Here is a 14515-nt window from a genome sequence, read left to right as displayed (position 1 = left end):
ATCCTGTACTTTAATGCTGGTCACCCCATACTCTCACCCTTCTCCCTCCTCTGACCCCCAAGTCCCTTTCATTGCCTTAATGTTGCTTCTACTTTAATGACATGTATACAAAACGATTTGGACATTATTATTTGTACATGGCTTCAAAAGAAATAGATGTTTTAAGGGCAACAGAGTGTCTTGCCAAAGAGTACAAGAAGCCCTAAGTTAAATCACCAGCACTGAATCAAATAATGAAAGTTCTCATTTCACTATAAAAAAACAACAACAAAAATTGGTGGGTGGGTGTGTGTGTATACATGTGTGCATGTGTGCAGAGACCAGAGAAGGATATCAATTGCTCTTCTGCCTTATTTCCTTGAGTCAAGATCCCTCACAGAACCCACACCCACTGTTTTTTTCATATAGAGACTGACCATCAAGTCCCAGTGATCTTCCTGTCTCTGCTCTCATCAGTATTGGGATTACAGGCATGTGCCACCACACCTAGCTTTTTTGTTTTTGTTTGATTAGGTTTTGTTTGTTTTTTCAAGGTAGGGTCTCACCCTAGCCCAGGCTGACCTGGATCTCATTCTGTAGTTCCAGGCTGGCCTTGAACTCACAGTGATCCTCACACCTGGCTTTTAAAAAAATATATATATATTACTTACTTACTTATTTATTTATTTATTTATTTATTTAAGAGTGGGGGGAAATGGGTACACAAACCAACTCCAAATGCATGATCCACCTTGTGCCTCTGGCTTACATGGGTCTTGGAGAATCGAACCTGGGTCCTTTGGTTTTGCCTGCAAGTGCCTTAACCACTAAGCCATCTCTCTAGTCCCCACACCTGGCTTTTTCATGGGTGCTAGGGATCAACTCAGGTCCTCATGCTTGTACAAGTACTCTCGCCCACCAAGCTTTGTCCCCAGGACCAAGAGGAGCCTTTTTGTGACAGAAAAGAAACACTCAAAAGCCCAAGATAGGCCAGGTGTGATGGTGGCGCACGCCTTTAATCTCAGCACTCAGGCGACAGAAGTAGGAGGACCACTGTGAGCTCGAGGCCAGTCTGAGACCACACAGTGAATTCCAGGTCAGTCTGGGCTGGAGGGAGACCCTACCTCAAAAACCTAGCCACCCGCCAACCACTCTTTCTTTCCTTTTTGTTTTCCCCCATCCACTATTTCAACAGGGAAGACTAAGGACCCATCCGAGGGTGCTGGACTACAGGTCTGGAAGGGTCCACAAGTGACTGGGGTTCCCGCCTGCAGCACCTCATTCCCCTAAAGGTCAGGTGGGCCTCAGACCTTCTTTGTTTGTTGGTTTGGTTTTTCGAGGTAGGGTCTCACTCTAGCTCGGGCTGACCTGGAATTCACTCTGTAGTCTCAGGCTGGCCTCCAACTCACAGCAACCCTGCTACCTTAGCTGGGTATTGAAGGTGTGCACTACCACACCTGGCCTTGAGACCTTCTGGATGCAGTGCTCAGCACGGGCTGATGAGAAGCCGCCTCCAAGCCCACACTGCCTTTCCATCTCAATGCCGGCCTGCAGCCTCTGACGAAGGGGAAGGAGCGAGCCCAGGACCAAAGCGCCAATCCAAGTGCCCTGGACCCCCCCCCAGGTCTCTATGACCCAGCAGGTGCTCCCTCCCCACCTGTCTTCTGGAAGAAAACCCAAACTCACCGAGCTGAGGAATCTGGGTGTGGAGTTCTGCATCCCCAGGGGCTATGCCCCTCCCCACAGCACGCCCCTAAGACATCTGCACAAGGCTTCGCTCCTGCTGACACACCGAGCCTCAGGAAAGGAGGTGAAGCAACGAGAGCAGGCTCCCAGGAGGAGGTGAGGTGACAGAAGGGTCTGGAAGGGAAGAGGTAAGCTCAGAGGATGGTTCCCGAGGGCTTCTAGTAGCTTGTGGAGATAAAATAAACAATACAGATAGCTGTGGGACCATAAACAAATCCAGCTTTAGATTCTGTGCTTCCTTCTTTGTAAAACTCCTAGTCTCCAAGTTCATCTTTAGGCACATTAATGTCAAACCGCCTATGCCCTTCAACTTGAAGGGTTTTTTGTTTTGTTTGTTTTGTTTTTCAAGGTAGGGTCTCACGCTAGCCCAGACTGACCTGGAATTCACTATGGAGTCTCAGGGTGACCTCGAACTCATGGCGATCCTCCTACCTCTGCCAACCGAGTGCTGGGATTAAAGGTGTGTGCCACCATACCTGGCAGACTTGAAGTGGTTTTTTTGTTGTTGTTGTTTTGTTTTGTTTTGTTTTTTAGGGATGGAAATGTAGCCCAGGAGTGAACCGCTTGCCTAGCATGAGTCAAGTCTGGGGTCCATCCCCAGCAACAGGAAGTGAACTTTTTTTTTTTTTTTTTTTTGGTTTTTCGAGGTAAGGTTTCACTCTAGCCCAGGCTGACCTAGAATTCACTATGGAGTCTCAGGGTGGCCTCGAACTCATGGCGATATTCCTACCTTTGCCTCCCAAGTGCTGGGATTAAAGGCGTGAGCCACCACGCCCGGCTGAGAACTTTATTTTTTGAGTTTTTGAGATGATTTCATTTAGCCTAGGCTGGGCTCAAAGTCCTGAGCCTTCTGCCTCCATTGCTCAAGTGCTGGGATTACAGGCATGTACCACCACAAACAGTTTCTTTAAAAAAAAAAATTTAATTAATTTATTTATTTGAGAGAGAGAGAATAGGTACACCAGGGCCTCCAGCCACTGCAAAAGGAACTCCAGATGCATGTGTCACCTTGTACGTCTGGCTTATGTGGGTCCTGAACATAGGTCCTTAAGCTCCACAAGCAAGCTCCTAAGAACTAAGCCACCTACCTCTCCAGCCCTCTTTGTTTTATCTTTATACTGGGCATGGTGGCACATATTTTTAGTCCCAGTACTTGAGTGATTGAGGTAGGTGGATCATCTTAAATTTGAGGTCAGCCTAGGGTTACAAAATAAGTTCCAGGTCAGCCTGGACTAGAGTGACACCCTACAAAACAAACAACAAAACAACAAAAAACCTTCCACAAGAGACTCATGCAGGCCCCACATGTTAAGGAGCTCATTCTCCCTTTCTCCAGCCTCCCTCTGACAAATGGAACCTGTGCATCTCCTTAGACACAACAGTCACAGTGGGAGGCACTCCTAGCCAGACCATCAGCCACATGACCTTTAGCAAGTCACCTAGCATCTCTGACCTTTCCTTTTCTCTTCTTTAGGATGAGTCTAATGGCCACTTGGACCTGCTCGACTCTGGCAGAGGACTGTGGACCGGCTGGGCCCTTGAGGAGCAGGTGGCGGAGGAGGAGAACACAAGCTTGGGAGGCAGTGAGAAAGTCAGACTGCCTGCCACTCTCCAGTGCAGCCAGTAGGCTCACACCAACCCCCATCACACAGCTCCTCAGCCCGAAAGTAGGGTGACCACGTGTGCTTGAAGAGTGTTAGATAAAATGTTACAAAACAACACTGGTACATGTTCAGCCAGGCACGGTGGTGCATGCCTTTTGTCCAGCACCCTGGAGGCTGAGATAGGAGGACTGCTGTGAGTTCAGCCAGCCTGGGACTACAGAGTGCGTTCCAGATCAGCCAGGGCTAGAGTGTGCCCTACCTCAAAGAAGAAGAAGAAGAAGAAGAAAGACATAACAACCTGAATGCATCCAATCTTTTCTGATTTCAGAAGCTAAGCAGGGATAGGAGAATATGTGTCCATAAACAGTTCCCTTGCTCTGTCCACCATCCCCAAAGTAACCACATGTAATTATATAGCATTTTAGCAGGGCATGGCGGCGCACGCCTTTAATCCCAGCACTCAGGAGGCAGAGGTAGGAGGATTGCCATGAGTTTGAGGCCACCCTGAGACTCATAGTGAATTCTAGGTCAGCCTGGACTAGAGTGAGATGCTACCTCAAAAAAAAAAAAAAAAAAAAAAAAAAACCAGAATGAAGAGATGGCTTAGCAATTAAGGTACTTGTCTGTGAAGCCTAAAGACCCGGGTTTGATTCGCCAGTACCCACGTAAACCAGGAGTTAGTTTGCAGTGGCTAGAGGCCCTGTCATGCCCATCCCCCCCCTTCCTCTCTCCCAAATAAAATTTATTTTTTTAAAGAAAAATTTAAAAAAAAAAACAGGCTGGTACATGCTCAGTGCCCACTTGGGCAATACCTGATTTTTACTAAAAATAGTGCCTTGTACATGGTAAGTGCTTGTGGTAGCTCCCATTAACCGTGCGCGACTTCTTCAAGAGGAGACTCGGAAGCGAACAGGATCTCCTCCCACCACCGGCTCGGAGCACTGAGCAAGTGCGAGCTTCTCCAGTGAGCTGGGAAGTCGCCCGTGGAGCCGCCCTGGCCTCAGCTCGCAAGCCCCCACTGGACCCTGGGTCAGCCAGCTGAGAGCCCTGCCTCAGCCCTCATCCAGCCCTGGGCCTACTCACCACCCCACTGGGGCCAATCCCAGACAGTCCTGCATCTGCAGAAGGGCAGAGGGGCCGCTTAGCTCCAGCTTTGTCTTTTCCAATTCAGAGAGAAGTATCAGGGTGTCAGCCTAGGCCAAGCAAGTACACCCTGCCAGAGAAGGCAGCAGGCTGTCCTACTTCCTCTCCTGATGTGAAGACTTGTGTCCTCAGATCTCACTCTCCCTCTCTCCTTCTCGATCTCTCCCTCTCTCTCTCTCTCTCTCTCTCTCTGTCACACACACACAAACACTGAATTTCAAATGTGTGATTACATTATACAAACACACAGAGATGATGCGCCTGGAAAGACACAATCACATGTATTCACGGCTACACACACACACACGCACACACACACACTCACACCAAGATGCTCATCCACACAAAGGCACATCAAAGCAGCCACATGGACCGTCACAGGCATTCAGACTTGGGTCCACACCTGCACACAGTCACGCACCACACCCTCTCACCCTAGTCTTATTGCAGCCACAGGGACAAGAGCCCCATAGCTTCCACGGGCAGGGGAGCGAGGTGTGTCTTACCCCAAAACTGATTCTCTGGGCTGAGGCGCACGCACCAGCTTGGAGCAGGAGCAGGCTCTTGTGCAAGCTTGAACGTAAGCAGCACTCTGGTCCCCAATCCCACCCTCCTGGCCCCCATCCCTGCCAGACCAGACAAAGGAGCTCATCGGTAAGGTTTGTGGTGAGGAGATGGGAAGGCTAGCAGGGAGCAGCTGCTGTCACCATGGCTACCAGCTGACCCACTTCTCCTCCACCCTGGCTGGCCCACCCAACCCAGGCAAGGCAATAACAGGCAGCTTTGGGCAGGGTGGGTCCCCTCCCGTCACATACAGAAAGGGATGGCCTTCTGACGAGTGGGCTGGTCCTGCGTAGGAAGACAACAGACTCCAGACATCCCCTGAGACCTGACTTCTCCTAGCATCCAGGCCTCTTGCTTCAGGGAGCCACCCAGGCCCTGGACACATTCTTAGTCATAGCCCTCACTGTAGTGCTGGGGTGGAGTGGCCAGGTCCGCTCTTGTGTCCCCAGTCTCCCAGGACCTAGCACATCTAAGGGTATAGAAGATCCGGGACCAGGGAAGCCTTGTCTCCTGCCCAGAGCAGCCTTCCTGAAAGCATGGTGTATCTCCTGCTCTCCAACAAGACGTGCCTCACAGGTTGGTCATGTGCCTTCTCCCAGCCTGGGGACTCCTGAGGACATGGCATGTCCTCCCACAGAACCAGGGACTTAGAGTAGCGACACCACCCTTAGGATGTACACTCTTAGGAGGAGACGGCTTCTGCCCACAGGGATGTCCCCATGCTTGATGCTTGCCACAGCTCCCCAGTTCCTTGAGGATAAAAGAGCCCCTTACCCAATCCCAGACCCACAACACCAAAACTGATTTCCTCTCTTCGGGTCCTGTTGCATATGTGGCCACGCTTGCTTCTTGCCATTCCTCAGAAGTGCTGCTTCATCTTCCATGTGCCCAGACCTCTGGCTGTGCCTAGCCCTGTGCTCTGAGGACCCCATACTTATCTGTTCTCTCTTTTTAAAAAAATATCTTATTTATTTATTTTTTGGCTATCAAGGTAGGATCTTGCTCTAGCCCAGGCTGACCTGGAAGTCACTATGTAGTCTCAGGGTGGCCTTGAACTCACAGCGATCCTCCTACCTCTGCATCCCGAGTGCTGGGATTAAAAGCATGTGCCAGCACACCCAGCCTTTATTTATATAAGAGAGAAAGAGGCAGAGAGAGAGAGAGAATGGACACGACAGGGCCTCCAGTCTCTGCAAACGAACTCCAGATGTATGTGCCACCCTGTGCATCTGGCTCCTGTGGGTCCTAGGGAATTGAACCTGGGTCCTTTGGCTTTGCAGGTAAGTGCCTTGAACGCTAAGCCATCTCTCCAGCCCTTGGATGTTCTTTTACCCTTGCCTGGCTAATTCCAACTCCTTCCTTCAGTCTCTGTTTGAAGGTGTTCTCCTAGGACAGTCCACCCAGGCAAGGTGAGTCTGTTCTTAGCCTCCTCTGGAAATCTGAACTGACCTTGATGGTTACAGATGCGAGTATGCCCCTCCCTGTCCATAGAAGGTGAAAATCCTAACCCCCAGTACCTAGAGCGCGGTATGTTGGAAAAAGTGGTCACTGTAGATGCGATTACTTAAGGTCACACTGCAGGTGCGTTTGTCCCTTCTCCAACTAGCATCCTTATAGGAGACCGCCATAACACAATGGCAAGGGGAGAATGCCATGTGACGATGGAAGTAGACACTGGAGTAACAGGACAATGAGCCAAGGGTTGCCGGTGGCCACCAGAAGCCAGGAGAGAGGCATGGGACAGATTCTCCTCACTACCCTCAAGGAAACCAACCCTGCCGACTGTGGTTTCAAACTTCCAGCCTCCAAACTGCGAGAGACTAAATCTCTGCCGCTCTGAGCTACCCTGCTTGTGGCACTCCTGTCGCAGCAGTCCTGGGAACAAACATACTGTTTGTAACTTGCGCAAAGCCAGTCTCCTCCACCCAGCCCCAGGCCGTGAACTGCTTCAAAATCGGAGCTGTGTTGCCTTTTTCATCCCAGACCCCTGGTACCTGGCCTGGGCCTCACCACATAGCAGGACGTGGTAAACATTTGTTGAAGGAGTAAATGGAGACTCAAAACATTAAATGAACAGGACTAGGGAGTAGAACTGTGAGTCATTTTTATTTCCTTCATGTGACATATTGTGTTTTCTAGTTACTACTTTAGAAACTGTATTAATGCTATAATCAAGAAAAAACAATAAATTTTTTTTCTTTTCAAAGCATATGCTAAAATAACAGACATTTCCCCCAATGTGTGTTTTGTGAACAGGGACAAGTTCTGCTATATGCTTCATAACTACGTGTTATTGATTAATCAATTCCTCCTCACGTTGCTAGAGTGTTTTCTGGAGTCAGCTTTAGAGTCCACGCTGGAGCCTTGCAGGTTAGAGATTCCAGGCAGGAAAGGACACAACCTTCTTGGCCATCTTCACCATCCACCGCCTCCGCTATCCCATGGGATCTGGTCAGATGTGGTACCTCACCCAGTGGTGCTAGACTTGGCACCAGAGACCATCTAGCTGGGCGTGGTGGTGCACACCTTTAATCCCAGCACTCAGGAGGCAGAGGTAGGAGGACTGCTGTGAGTTCAAGGCCACCCTGAGAAGACAGAGAAGACCATCTACCCTGGCTAAGGCCATGCTCACATGGAAGTAAGATTCTTGCCCGGTGTGGGGACACATGCCTTTAATCTTAGCATTTGGAAGGCAAAGATAGGAGGACAGTCATGAGTTCAAGGCCACCCTGAGACTACAGAGCAAATTCCAGGTCAAAAAAGGCAAGCTTCTACTCTTTAACCGTACAGCTTTAGAGCAGTTCTCTAATGTAAACATGGACATGAATCACCTGGCCATCTTGTTGAAATGCAAATTCTGATTCCATGGGGTGCAGATGCAGCCTGGGATGCTGTGTTTCTCACAAGGTCCCAGGTGATGCCCTTGCTCATGGCTTGTGGACCACTACAGCCCTGAGAGGTAAAGGGAGAATACTCTAGTTGTTCTGCAGGTGTGAACACTTCAGCATGCAGGAGACCAGAGGAGGCACCAGGAAAAACACTGCAGAATCTCTCAGTGGGCCTGGAGAGGCAAAAGCACTGTGGGAACCACCCGGGGGTCGGTCAGGAGAGCAGGCATGTTCAGGGGCTAGGGAACAGAGCTGGGCGGTGGAGCAGGGCGTGAGTACAAGTGTGGAAGAGGGGACTAGGAAGGGAGGCTGTGAACAGCCAATAAGGGGCCCTGTCTGTGGAGCTAAGGAACAGGCCTTTCATCCTGCAGGAGTGGAATCTGATGAGATTTAGGTGCTTTCCAGAGATCAATTTGACACTGTGCAGAGTCAGAAGCAAGCTGACAGTGAGGAGGGCAGTGGGGAGGCTGCGCCGCACAGGTAGGAAGGGCTGCCCTACGGCCCTGTGTGTGAGAAGAAGAATGAGGAAGGAGTGGCCATGAGCGACAGGCTGGGGAATGCCAGGAGGTGGAGAACAGACAAAGGTGGAGGGATGGAATAAGTGGAACCCAAGGTGGTTTATAGGGAAGATGAGCATATGAGAGCCCAAGGCACCAGAGGACAACACTGGCTTAAGGGGAAGATGAGTCCCCATCTTAGTCATGAGGAGCCTGAGCTCATCCTGCAGCTTCTGCAAAGAGGCAGGCCATCAGGTCCACTGAGCTCAGGAGACCTAGGGAGCGAGTGGGCAGGAGATGGGTGTTTCCAGAGGGGAAAGTGAGGTATGGAAAGGAGGTTAAGTGCCCAGAGGAAAATACAGGTGAGGGCAGGCAAGAGGTAACATCCCCAGTGAGAAATGGGAGGAAAATGGAATCCATTGAAGGAAGGAGAAGCCAGGCAAGGCCTGGAATCCCAGCACTCCACCCAGAACCTGAGAGTTTCTGTGAGTTTGAGGTCAGCCTAGGCTACATAGTGACATCTGTCTCAAATAACAAAAACAAGGGCTGGAGAGATGACTTGCCTACAAAGCTAATGGACTCAGGTTTGATTCCCCAGGACCCAAGTAAGCCAGATGCACAGGTGGCGCAAGTGTTTGGAGTCCGTTTGCAGTGGGTAGAGGCCCTAGGGCGCCCATTCTCTCTCCATCTGCTTCCTTCTCTCTCTCAAATAAATTTTATAAAAATAACAAAACTTTAAAAAGTAGAACTTGAGCCAGGTGTAGTAGCGCATGCCTTTAATCCCAGCACTCGGGAGGCAGAAGTAGGAGGATTGCTGTGAGTTTGAGGCCACCCTGAGACTCCACAGTGAATTCCAGGTCAGCCTGGGGTAGAGTGAGACCCTATCCTGAAAAACCAAAATAACAATAATAATAATTTTAAAAAGTAGAACTCACAGAAAATGCCAGGAGTATGCAGAAGACCAGCAATACCCTGATGTGGAGGACTACAGACAGGCCTGTCCAAGATGCTGGAAGAAGGCGAAGCCCCCGGACTCCCTGGGGGTGGGAGGAACCGAAGCCTGAAAAGAAGCACAGCCTGACTTTTTGGAAAGCAACGCTGGCTGGTTGGTTGGCTGATTTAGAGGCAGGCTACGTAGTCCAGGCTGTCTTCAAATTCACAACCCTTCTGTGTGACCCTCTGGGATTACAGGTGAGCACCACCACGCCTGCCAGGGAAGCAGCATTTAGATGGGCAGAGCAGGGGCTGGACACTCTGGGGGCAAGGGGGTCTGAGCTACAGTGGTAACTTAAGGACCCTGGGACTCCCAAGCACCTAGCCCAGATCAGTCACTGCTCAGGAAGAGCAATCCACCCATCGTGCCATGCGCAAACATGCCCATGCATGCATCCACGCAAAGCACACCCACGTGGCTACAGAACTCCAGGACAGAGCAGAAAGATACAAAGGAATACATCTGTGGATCCAAGTCGCATTGTTGGGCAGCACATAGTTTACCATCCAACCAGGACCCTCGTGAGAGTGAACAGGACATTAGTGACCAGCACAGGAGGACCACAGGTAGATGTGTAAACTAGGCCTGCACTAGGCAAACCCAGAGCTGCATGGTCACCCCAGCCCTGATACTGGATCCCAGTAAGACACCCGTTTGATTCCTTTGCTCCCCCTTCCTAGATGAGGTGAAAAAGTGACAGAAGATGAGAGGATCTGAGGGCAGGGGCCTGCTGAGACTCCCTCCCCCAGGCTAGCTTTTGCCTGAGCAATAATGGCCCCTATACGGGGGTGGCCTTGGCAGCACCAAGGACAGCGGTCGGTGCGCACTGCTGCGGGCCCCTCCCCTGGCCAGGGCTGCTGGCAAGGCCGATCAATATTTCATGAGGGGAAGGGGCTCCTGTTACCAGGTCCGCGCCAAGCCGGAAGGCGCCATCGTGCCTGCTGCCCGCCCTGGGGACCCTCCCTCCAGGACCCAGCTCAGCTGCAGTCCTTTCCCAAGCACAATGCTCCCAGCACCTCCTCTGTCTCTTGGCCCCTTCCAGGCATGTCACACACCTTCACTCAGAACATGCTGTGCACAGACACAGAACAATGAGCCCACACCACACCCCAGCACACGCGCATTCAGACACGAAGCTCTCACACACGACACACAAATCACAGACATACATTACGAAGATGCAACAATCACAGACCCACGTGCACATTACACACGAGAACCCCTGCCACGCATATATAAACCCAAATGCCACGTGAAAATGGCCTCACAGCGAACCTGAGGCCCATCACAGGAAAGTCCATGCACCACAGACACACTCACACAATATACCTTCACAGCAACCCTCATTCACCATGGACACACAAGTCCACACCCACTCTCGGCCCAGGCTCCCACCCTCCTGGCGCCAGGCCATGCATGCCCCCACTGTGAACGTGACTTGGCAGTGAGTATCCCTCCCCACCACTGTCTGCCTTCTCTTCTCTGTCCTCTTATTGGACTCTGTGGAGAAAACAATTGCCTCTGAGGCCTCCTGAGAGAACAAGTAGTCAGAAAGAAATGAAGAGAGAAGGGCTGGAGAGGTGGCTTAGCGGTTACGGCACTTGCCTGCAAAGCCTAAGGACACATGTTCAACTTCCCAGATCCCATGTAAGCCAGAAACACAGGTGATGCAAGCATGCAAGGTCACACATGTGCACAAGGTGGTACATGTATCTGGAGTTCAATTACAGTGGCTGGAGGACCTGACATGCCAATTCACGCTCTCTCTTTCTCTCTCTATCACATTCTCACTCTCATTTAAAAGAAATGAGTAGAAGAGGGGTTTGGGGAACAGGCACCACTGGGAGTTCAAAGCCTTAGCTTTGCTGTCCCTGGGACCAAAACTCTGGGGCCTGAAACTCCAGGGACTGCCTCACCCTCACCTGAGGTTCCCAAGGCCTCATTGACCCCTGGGACTCTAAGCCTTAGTAAGCTTCAAGGAAGGCTTCTGTTGTACATAGAGACCAGGTTCTGTCCCTATCCACAAACCCAATTCCAACAGCCCCTTCTCAAACATGTTGTAGGGACCATGGCACAAATTCTGTCTGCAGAGTAATTGGCAAGATTCTACAAAAGAACCCCAGCCAGGGCTGGTGGGGTGCCTCAGTGGTAAAGCACTGTAATGTCCTGGGTTTGAACCCCATGAAAGAAAATTAGAGAGAGAGAAAGAATATCAATGAAATTATACCTAGGCAAGGCACAGAATGAACAGAGGAGAGCAGGCCAGCATAGCAGAGACGTGACCCCAAAATTTCAGGCAGATGGAAGAGACAACCTCAAGACCAGGCATGCCAATGGTCCACATCTCGGACATTCCCCTGCCACTTAACTAATTCCACCTGGGCCACACGACACTATGTCCACCTCAGGGACTTCTGCCACATCCACATCTGTCCTACACGTGACTTTTTTGTAAACGGACACGTTAAGCTTAAACATGCCTGTTTTAAATAGAAACTCCGTTGCTTCTATAAACAGAAAGGTAACATTTCTTTTAATGAATAGAAAAAGACAGTAAGTACAGTAAAAATCAACACTACAGCTGGGCATTATGGCTCGTGTTTGTAATTACAGCAGAGCCTAAGGCAGGATGGTTGCCACACGTTCAAGAGCAGCCTGGGCTTCATATAGCAAATTCTAGGCCAGCCTGGGACATAGTGTGAGGCACTATCTCAAAAGGCCAAACAGGAGCTGGAGAGATGGCTAAGCACTTAAAGCATTTGTCTGCAAAGCCAAAGGACCCTGGGTCAATTCCCCAGGACCCATGTAAGCCAGATGCACAAGGTGGCACATGTGTCTGGAGTTTGTCAGCAGTGGCTAGAGGCCCTGGCATACCTATTCTCTCTCTCTCAAATAAATTAAAAAATAAAAATAAAAATAAAAATAAAAAAGGCCAAACAGATGAAGCTATATTAAACTTTAGCTACACAGAGTTACCAACGAAGTCTAAGCCCAGTGTGAGAGCTTGCTTACAGGCGTGCACGCGTGCTCTCGCTCTCTCCCCCCTCTCTCTCTGTGTATGTGTATTCAAAGGGAGGGAGAAGTGTTGAGAAGTTAAGAACGGCAAACTAGTAACTCCCTTGACTTCTCTGTGGGACATCCTTGGACTTACCAGAGTTGACAGGAAACCAACTTTCTCCACATGTGAGCGGATGTGATATGGTGGCAGATCTGGTAACCCCTGCAAGCCACCCCAGGCCCCACCAAAGGTTCTATTTCCCCCTGCTGGGAAGCTCACCTCCTTGCCTTCCTTTTGCAGAAGCTGGGCACAGCTGGCATCCTATTGCCACCACCCATTCTGGATAACAATTTTGTAGAAATTTCTCAGTTATTTCCTATTTACAAATTGACACCACAGCCTCCATTTAATATGAAACTCACCACAGAAATTCTCATCCCATTTTTTTTAAATATTTATTTTTTATTTATGTGAGAGAAAGAATGGGTGTGTCAGGGCCTCGCCATTGCAAACGAACTCCAGAAGCATGTGCTACCTTGTGCACCTGGCTCATATGGGTCCTAAGGAGTCAAACCTAGGTCCTTGGGTTTTGCAGTCAAACACCTCAACTGTTAAGCCATCTCTCCAACCCTTCATCCCATTTTTAAAATATTTTTTATTTTATTTATTTGAGAGAGAAACAGGCAGAGAGAGAGAGAGAGAATGGGTGCACCAGGGCCTCCAGCCAGTGCAAACCAACTCCAGTTGCATGTGCCCCTTCTACATCTGGCTTACGTGGGTCCTGGAGAACCGAACCAGGATCCTTTGGCTTTGCAGGCAAACACCTTAACCACTAAGCCATCTTTCCAGCTCCTCACACCAGTTTTTAATGAGAAAAGTAAGGCCCAGAGAGATTAAGAGACCTGTGCATTGTCACACGCATACAAAGCGTAGATCAAACAGATTTCCTTCCACTCTGGTGGAAGTAAAGTTCTACTCTGTTTGTACTCATAAGCCCTACAGTGGGGAGCGTTTGTTCTAGAATGCACCTGGGCTGGGCAGTTACCTGGTACCTGGCTGGGATGCCCTCACAACCTTACGTAGGCAGGAAGGTACGAAGACAAAAGTAAGAGCTTTTACTCTAGTTACTGCTGTGCCTCTTGGCTATAGACACCACATTTTAGAACCTCAGTTTCCTTATCAATAAAATGGGCCATAAGCAGGGAATGGTGGCACACACCTTTAATATCAGCACTCAGGAGGCAAAGAAAAGGGGATTGCTGTGAGTCTGAAGCCACCCTGCAACTACAGACTGAGTGCCACATCAGCCTGAGCTAGAGCCAGACCCCACCTCGAAACACCAAAAAAATAAAATGGGCATAATAATAGCACGTAATAAAGTACCTCCTCTTACAGGATGTAAGGGTTAGATGAAATGTGTTGTGTAGTAACATGTGTTCAAAATACCAGAGGACATGCAGGTCAAGAATGACTGGCTAGGGCTGGAGAGATGGCTTAGCGGTTAAGACACTTGGCCTGCAAAGCCAAATGACCCAGGTTCAATTCCCCAGGACCCACATAAGCCAGATGCACAAAGTGGTGCATGCATTTGGAGTTCGGCTGCAGCGACTGATGTGCCCATCCCCCCCCCCCCTCTCATTTGCCTCTTTCTCTCTCTCTCTCTCTCTAACACATAAAACGTTTTTTAAAAAGAATGACTGGCTGCTGGGAGGTAGAATGAGCATGGGATGGTTCTTCGTTGAAGAAAGAAAATGAGTTAAGTCTTAGAGGATGAACAGGATTTGGTAGGAAAAATCATTCTGGTCAGATATGGTGGTGAGACCTCTAATTCTAACACATAGCAGGCTGAGGAAGAGTGATCCTGAGTTTGAGTATACCCTGGAAGAGGGAGTTTCAAAGCCAGCCTGAGCTACAGGGTGAGAATGTCTCAAATGAAACCTCAAGGGCTAAGGACGTAGCTTAGTGGGAGAGCACTCACCGACTATGTGCATGGCCCTGGGTTCGAGTCCCAGCACTGGAAAGGAAGAAAGGGAGAAAGAAAAAGAGGGAAGAATGGAAGAGAAGAAGGAGAGAGGGAGGGGGAAGGTGAGGAGGAAAAGAAA

At 49.8% G+C, this 14515-nt stretch overlaps 1 protein-coding gene across 3 annotated transcripts in view; it reads right to left on the bottom strand.

Annotated features, from left to right (window-relative positions):
- The window catches only part of Rims3 (regulating synaptic membrane exocytosis 3), a 49688-nt gene that overhangs the window by 27697 nt on the left and 7476 nt on the right, over positions 1-14515 (bottom strand). For 2 of the 3 annotated variants that reach the window (XM_045151245.1, XM_045151247.1), the window contains exon 2: positions 1666-1839. The gene's annotated coding sequence lies outside the window, so the exon portion shown is untranslated. Of the gene's footprint in view, positions 1-1665; positions 1840-4978; positions 5110-14515 lie in introns of those variants that run through there. The other variant, XM_045151246.1, reaches the window with a different exon arrangement.

Source organism: Jaculus jaculus, chromosome 5 (assembly GCF_020740685.1).
Source record: "Jaculus jaculus isolate mJacJac1 chromosome 5, mJacJac1.mat.Y.cur, whole genome shotgun sequence".
Taxonomy (NCBI): domain Eukaryota; kingdom Metazoa; phylum Chordata; class Mammalia; order Rodentia; family Dipodidae; genus Jaculus; species Jaculus jaculus.
This window is presented reverse-complemented; position numbering and strand designations above follow the sequence as displayed.